At 39.2% G+C, this 8,387-nt stretch overlaps 1 protein-coding gene across 1 annotated transcript in view; it reads right to left on the reverse strand.

Moving 5' to 3' along the window:
* Positions 1 to 7,254, reverse strand: part of LOC100375017 (proton-coupled zinc antiporter SLC30A1-like) — a 36,574-nt gene extending 29,320 nt beyond the window's left edge. Inside the window, exon 1 of the mRNA XM_085500925.1 lies at positions 6,915 to 7,254. The gene's annotated coding sequence lies outside the window, so the exon portion shown is untranslated. The remainder of the gene's footprint in view (positions 1 to 6,914) is intronic.
* Positions 7,255 to 8,387: the final 1,133 nt, after the last annotated feature.

Genomic DNA, 8,387 nt, shown 5'->3' on the forward strand with positions numbered 1-8,387 from the left:
GGGAGTCAAAAACGGGTTTCACAACTTGTCTCTTATTTAGTTTTATGTGTCATTCAAGATGGCGGCCCCCATGTAGTAAATATCATATTTATTTTATTATCACGTGTGCGCCAGCTGACTGTGCCTTGTGCGACTGAATACCGGTTAAAATCCACATGCCAAATTTGGTCGTCGCGAAAATCACATTTTAAGACCTTCGAAAGTACTCACTATGTTTATTTACTTCCAAACAATGACCAGAACCTATTTGCGCTGTGAAATGATGAAGGTGGTCATGAAAAATTGACTTTATTTACCGTACACCGAGTCGCAGAAAAATAACAAGACAAAAGACGCCATTTTGTATTTCAGAGTTCATAGCAAATTACGCGAGACCTATAATTTTGTACCACGTGACCGAAATCAGTAGATAAATTGCGTTTATGCAACTAGTTTCTATTATTAAACAAAAATCATACAATTATAAATACTGTATGTGATTGCTTTCTTGGAACAATGAGAATAACTGGTTATGGGAAGAGTGAGTTTTATTATTCCACCACTGTATCACATGACCGCCAAACGAGATAAGATTTATTCTGCGCCAGGGAGTGTGAGGGGATGTCAATGGCTGCCGTTTTCTCGTAATTTGCTTGGTTTCCGCGGGAATTGTTTGAAAATATCACAAATTATTGCTTATTTATAAACAAAAATTGCAAATGCAAACACAAATGTTATTCATCCAGCGATCAATTCACAATAAAGGTACGTCACACCATCGTAATCGAAAGCAAAAGCGATTTAATTTACGTATGCCAGATTTCTGTTTTTAAATGGTGATAGATCCCGTAGCTCTATCACGGTTAGTAACCGTGGCTCTATGTTCGACGTACAACAACAAAATTAAAAAGAAGACGTCCAAATGAAATTGTTAGGGCGAAATTCGATTGTAGGTCGCACCAAAGAGCTACGGAGCCGCAGCTACTGCACGTCCAGAATGTGTATGAAACCACGGGCGCTTGCAACAGGATTTATGGTTAAGGGAGATAGGCTTGGGTAGGGTTATATACTAGTATAGAAATAAAGACAGGGTATGAAACGTCCGCACTTGGAATCGCTGTACACCAAACGAATACGGCTGGTTTGTGAATAAACTCGCACACTACACTCACCAAAAAAGCATTCCACTTGACTATCAGACTCTTATTTATCCAATTTTGTCATACGTTTTGTCTGTAAATTCGCAAAAAATGATAATTTCTGGCGCTATGGAGCGTCGCGGCGTGAAAAACACAACTACTCCCCGACAAGCTCCGCCCATCGAACGCTCATTGGTAGAAAGGGTTCGGGTCAAAGGTCACACTCTCGCTCACCTCACCGGGGGATATCACCCTATATAATCAAAAGGTGACTCGTTTCGTTGACGGTGGTTGGTGCTCTCTCCGCTTCGTCGCAAGTCTGGCATCTCGCCGTTGATGCTTAATGGTGTCAATGTCATTGAATTCTTCGCCCAGGTCAATTTCACCGACATATTGATTTTTGCCGCCCTTATTTTCAAGCTGCAAATCTTCTTGTATGCTCATTTCATCCATTATTATATTGTCGTACATCCACCTAAACACATCTGGGTTGAATCCAGGCCTTTGATTGATGACATTTTTATACATCATTAACAATCTCGTGGACGGCAGAATCAAGTACTTGTTGTCAATGATATCCTAGTAACCTTTGAACTCCTGCACCAAAGTTGAATTGCAAACTGGATTACTGCCCTGTCCCAACTACGTTCTTTGGGTTGCACTTTACTATTATTGATTATTGGAGTCAATAACGAAAGCATGTTTGAATCATCGTTCGGTGCTATTATGTTTAACACATCCCTTACATAATTTCCGAAACGACACATTTCTTCCTATCAGGGCTAAGCTCATCTAAAGTTTTTGGCTGGTAGCTTTTCTGATAGCAGAACTTTGCTGACAGCCACTACAAATATCGGAAGCAGAAGGCTATGATAATATGCGACAACACTTTATATCACGCACACTTTGAACAGTTTTACTATTTACTGGATTAGATTCAATTAATAGGTTTTGTGTGACAATAATATTACATGGTTTGGTCACACCAGTGCATAGTTTTATCCTGCCTAAGAAGAGTACTAGAATATCTAAGTTATATTCTGTAGAAAACATGGCTGTTGGAAACCCATACTGTTTCAAATCAACTGCCGTGTCATTTATCTTAACACTAAAGGAGTCAGTCATCACTGGTAAACGTTACAGACATAATGTTGATACCAATCAGCTTCTCTCGGATAATGTGCTTTCACAAGGTTACAGTGTTACTGGTAATATCAGACTGAAAGAACCTTTTATTCAACATTAATGTTGCGATTTCACATATATCAAGTGATTCGTTATATCCATCCTTATTGTGGCACCATGTTATACCTCTGTATATTTCTGAAAAGAAAATACACATCGTACTCAACTAGACTGAAATACAGTCAGATTATTATGACAGGGACCATGAAGAAAATTTGTGAAAGCCTCAATCACTTGGAAAAATATACTGCGAGTAATAATTGCATATAATAAATTACAAATTAACTGTATAATAATTAGCCACTGCAATTATTGTTTAAATAACGAAATACCCGATTGTGATTTTGCATTGGAATTGTGCACGAAGAAGGATGGGCAAATCAACGCGCACGCATACTAACCGATTGAATACACTGGGCTCTCTCTGGAATTTGCTAGGTAATAGTAAATTTACTAATCAAGAAAAAAAAGTATTAGTAAACTTTGTCTGGAAACTGCGGAGCATTTTCCCGCGACCGAGCACAACGGGGAAGGAGAGGGAGGTGTCCCCTCTGTCGTCCGCCGAAAACAAGAACAGCATGCTGAAAATGGTGCTTGCTGGTGCAACCTGAGCTCTAATTTTGTGTGTAATTTCATGACATAAAATTAGGCAGTCTGCTCCACAAAATGTACCATTTATGATGGTACAACAAAACATCACAAAACATCTGGTAGACACCAGAACCTTTATTTGAATAACTCAGTATTAATTAAACATATTCATGATAAGCTCACATTGTTAACAGTGGGGAAAATAGTCATCATTCAAAAGTTCACTGCCTAGAACACAAGTCTGTGAATAAATTTTCACGGGAAATTTCTCAGAAAAAAACTCTATGCCAATCAATATTATTATGAAGTAATCTCCCGTGCTCATCATGCAAACCCGCATGTTGACGTTTATGACGACACAAAATGACTATTTATTTTCATCGAAATTTCTGAATTAAAGTGAAAAAGTAACTTTCGGTCTTGTAACTCGATCTCAATGCTAAGAATGCCCGGTAAGAATGTTACACAAATTATAGTATTTTTCGATCGATTCGCTAACATTGTCTCACCTTCCATTAGCTGTGGAATCATAGCCCTATGTTGCCGACCGCATTATTTACGTGACAGACACTGGCCGGCCCATGTTCGACATACAACAACAAAAATAAAAACAAGACGTCCGAATGAAATTGGTAGGGCAAAATTAGATTGTATGACGCACCAAAGAGCTACGGAACCGCAGCTAACCTTCCATTATTTCTGAAATCGTGCTGCAGTACGATCAACTTTCCGTTTCTTGGTGCTGGCAGGGTTAGGACACCCATATGTTTCTGGTTCTGAACACGATTTAGCGGTTTCTCCATCTCGTCGTGAAAAATACTCGTCGAGCAGTTGTCTGCTCCTTTTTGACGTAGTCTCCATTTTCAATAAATAAACAAATCACGTGTTTGATAAGGGCGACATGAAACCGTTCCATACTGAGAGTAATGTCGCGGGGTATCTTGAAACACATGTCGACTAAACTACGCATGTGCGATGGCACCAAAATAACTTTAGAGTGGAAAAATGCATTCAGTGGCAGTTCCGTGTTGATCGCGATCACCATGTAACAATTGTTGCAATCTTAGAAGTAACGGGACATTGTTTAACTTTAAAATGACAATCACTCAAACCGTAACACGCGTGATGATCATAGTCGAGTCTTGACAATTAAATGAGGGCGATTTGCGAGGGTATTTTGTACAAAATGTGTTCGTAAATCCTACTAATAGATATTTATTTTGTTCGTAAATCTCGTCCAAATTTCGTAATTTACGACATTTGCGAGCGACAGCGAGAGCACAGATACATTGATTTCTAAATTAGCTACAAAGGCTTGCAAAAATGACAACGATACAAGTTTAATATAAACTCATAATATTTCAATTTCACGAGGGACCGGACACCTAACAATCAGATTATTTTGGGTATGGCTATGCGATGGTATTTTCACTTTCCATATAAAAATGCTGAATTTGGAACCCCATCTGGTGGCACATATGTGTATATCTTTTCAACGGGAGTACCCCTAGAGGCCGAACAAATCCAGTGACGTTATTGACTCAGTCACGTTGTGATTGGAGTTTGACTGGAAACATAAGCTAAGGAAACGAGGGTGATTGTGACCAGTCGTAAGCGTGAACAGTGTGACCGGTTTGTCTACGTTCTTTACACACCTTCAACGTGTCTTTTTTTCACTTCTCGGTATATATTCTGTCTTATTATTTCCAATCACAGCCATCTGTTGTCTATTGTGGTTAGACCTATATATTGTTATTACAAGACATTTCAGAGCTCTAGAAAATATCTGCCATTGAAATCGGAAAATAATGATATTATACATTACTAAACAAACAAAGTCCTAGTCTATGTACCTTTTTACTGACAATCTTGTCGCTCCCAGTGGTGGCCGCAAATGACGTAGAACACGCTTTGTAAACTGACCCACACACAATACAATCACTCTCATTTGCACTTCTCAAGTTTGACAAAATCCTGTATATACATATACATGTAAAAACAGAATTTCAGTAAAAGGAGACGAACTAGCTTGCAGTGTATATACTGTGTAGATTGATGTATGCTTATGGTGAAAAATAAATTCTAATTTATTCATATTAACGATTACAGTCATATTCGATTATCTATTCATTATAAGATATACATGTAATAGCGTTTTAAACGTGTTTTACAAGTGTTGTTTTAACTTTAAAGCAATCGGTCCGAACGCGAGACCGTGTTCGACGAAATGCTACTTTAAGAGTGGCACCCCCTGTAAAGCAGCGAATTTTCGAAAAAGCATTTACCAACGCATTGAGATTGGTGTAAAATAGTTGATGTTATATGCGATAGTACCTACCAATAACTATAAAATGCCATCTTCCAGCTTTCATAAGAGATGAAACGCCCATTTTTTCCGGATTTTGGCTCCCGTATTTACATTCGTAGTGACCGCTATTGTATTTGAAATCAGGGTGACCCTTTGACCCGAGCCCTTTCTACCAATGAGCGTTCGATGGGCGGAGCTTGTCAGGGAGTAGTTGTGTTTTTCACGCTGCGACGCTCGATAGTGCCAGAAATTATCATTTTTTTGCGAATTTACAGACAAATTATTACAAACGTATGACAAAATTGGATAAATAAGAGTCTGATAGTCAAGTGGATTGGTTTTTTGGTGAGTGTAGTGAGCGAGTTTATTCACAAACCAGCCGTATTCGTTTGGTGTACAGCGATTCCAAGTGCGGACGTTTCATACCGGGGTACAGTCACTTCGCCCAAAATACACTTCACCCAAACTCTTTCGCCTGATTACCAGTTCGCCCAATTACCGCTTCGCCCGTTTTCCTTTTCGCCCGATTTATCGATGTTACACAGTTGGCCTACTGGGGGTTTTGATTCGAAATGTACATCTGGTAAAATGCATAAAATCTACCATATGATCGCATTTTAGTCAGGGTTTTCTTGCCGATGCAAACAATCACTGCAACTGATGTCTGCCATTGCGGATAATCATCCCCATTCACAATAGAAGGGTGGCCGACAGGCAATGGGACAAGTATGCATCGGCCGTCATACACAGATTTTTCACTTGTTTCGACATCGGTGTTTGAATAAAATACTTTCACAGTGATGTAGTTAGCAGAATAATTTCAATCGGCGCATTTTATGCAAAGATTGACCATTGACGGAACCTTTGTACGCCCTCCGGTGTTGGGAACTTGGAACACTAAGTAGTACCTAAAGCCAACCTCGGCGTTTATCAATCTAATAAAACTCGCAAATCACGACGTCGTTATCGTATTTTTAAAGTTTTAAATACAATTTATATAGTACCAATAATATATTATTTCCTCTTTTTTACAGTCAGAGAAATGGTTAATGTTAAATGTAACTGGGAATTACCAATATTCAATAATACGCAACATTTGGTATTTTGAATTATGACTCATTGTTTCCTCCACAATACACAAATGGTATGACCCACACAAGATGGCCGCAACGGCATAAAATTACGTTACAACCCCGTTGTAAACTTCACGTTCGTCACCTTATAAAAACAAATTTCGACTTCTACGTTATCTTGTTTTGACTACACGTAAATATCAAACATACGAGGAATCAGGCGAACTGGTAATCGGGCGAAATGGCAATCGGGCGAACAGGTAATCGGGCGAAACCGTTCGGGCGAAGTGGTAATTGGGCGAAATGCCCCCAATTCTTTCATACCCTGTCTTTATTTCTATACTAGTATATAACCCTACCCAAGCCTATCTCCCTTAACCATAAATCCTGTTGCAAGCGCCCGTGTATGAAACTATAAGTAACTCGACCATCGGGTTGATGATGACAGGCAGTTTTCTGTACATACACGCTTTGCACGTTTCTGGTCAAATGAGGTTTTCTCTCAATGATTTAGAATAGAAAAATTTTGTTAATTCACAAATCGTGACCGAAAGTCGATACAAATGTACGAAATTTAACGGTCGCCATCGCAATCACATCGTATTCACAGTGGGGAAAAATAACAATCAAGTTGCCTACCTGGCTGTAATATGTGAAACTTGTGAAACAGAAATGTGGTTAAAATGTAGATTCTTCCCGAATTCTGCCCAGAACATCAGTTTCGCTCACCGTAACCAGACAAAGAAGGAATTTTTTGCAAACGGAACGAAAGTTTGCACTCGACACATGTCTTTTATGAACAGATTCGGGGGAATGTCGAATTTAATCTACGGATAACATCGTTGTTGGAAACCAGTGTGTTACGAAATGCAAAACTCATACGGAACATTTAGCTGATTTCCGGTAGTATTTGTTATATATCCGTCAGCTGTTCGTAAGGAGTGCGCAGCCACGAGATTATGCAACTGGAAAACGACCACGGGGTAGATCTGCTCCGAGGGCAGAACGCACAAACTGGTGACGTCATATGTCTCTGCTACGTCGTTCATTATGGTCAGGGTAATAGCCTCTGATACGTCTACGCTGTACATTTGAAGCAGAGGCTCGTGCATGCGCAGCTCCACCCATGCGCAGTTCCAAACATTTACGCATGCACGAGCCTCTGCTTCAAAATATCCGCGTAGACGGGTTGATTCATATTGCTCTGGTGTTTCGATTTTCACAGGATTTAACCCATTTTAGTTCGAATAAAGGAAATGTAAGTCGATCGATAGTTTCTACCGATATCATGCTTGAGTTGTGTGAAGCGGATCGAAATATAATTTGGAAAATCGTGTTACAAAGGTTAAGGAAAACAAACTTGAGGCAGAGATAAGCACACTCAAGGTCAAAAACACAGCCATGGCGACAGAGATTAACGAACTTAAACAACAATTGCTTAATATTAGAGAAAAGTGGCGTGACGATTTGGTGAAAGCTCAAACTGGAATGGAAATAGAAGCAAAAAGTCGACAAGTTGCACTTTCTAAGGAATGGAAGCAGGAAATGGATAAGGTAAAATCAGATATTAAGAATATTCAACCATCAGATATTAAGAATATTCAACCAGAGCCAATTGAAACTCAAAATCGGTATGCCTGCTTACAGGGTGCTAATGACGAAAACACTTCCTCTACTGACCTACAAGCTGAAATAAAACACTATGTCCCTACTACCTCAGAAGTAATTGTTATCAAGGACAAACAAAATGATGTGGCCAAGTTGAAACAACATGCCCATCATAATTTAGAGGGTGTTGACATATTAATTATTGGAGATTCCATGACAAAACACATCAACCCTAATCAGATGTATAAATATAAAAAGGTGAAGAAAATTCGCACATCAACCATCTCTGAGGCATCCAGCTATATATCCAATGTCACAAACCAGGAGCAGATTAAAATGGTGATATTACATGTTGGAACTAATGATGTATCCGAGAAAACAAGTGCAGAGTCAGTTGGTCAACAAATGAACTGTTTAATTGACTGTGCCACTGGAAAGTTTAGTGGGCTGACAGCAGTGTCATGTATTCTACCACAGTTCAACGATAAAGCTAACATAAACACA

Source organism: Saccoglossus kowalevskii, chromosome 1 (assembly GCF_978046115.1).
Source record: "Saccoglossus kowalevskii chromosome 1, keSacKowa6.1, whole genome shotgun sequence".
NCBI lineage: Eukaryota > Metazoa > Hemichordata > Enteropneusta > Harrimaniidae > Saccoglossus > Saccoglossus kowalevskii.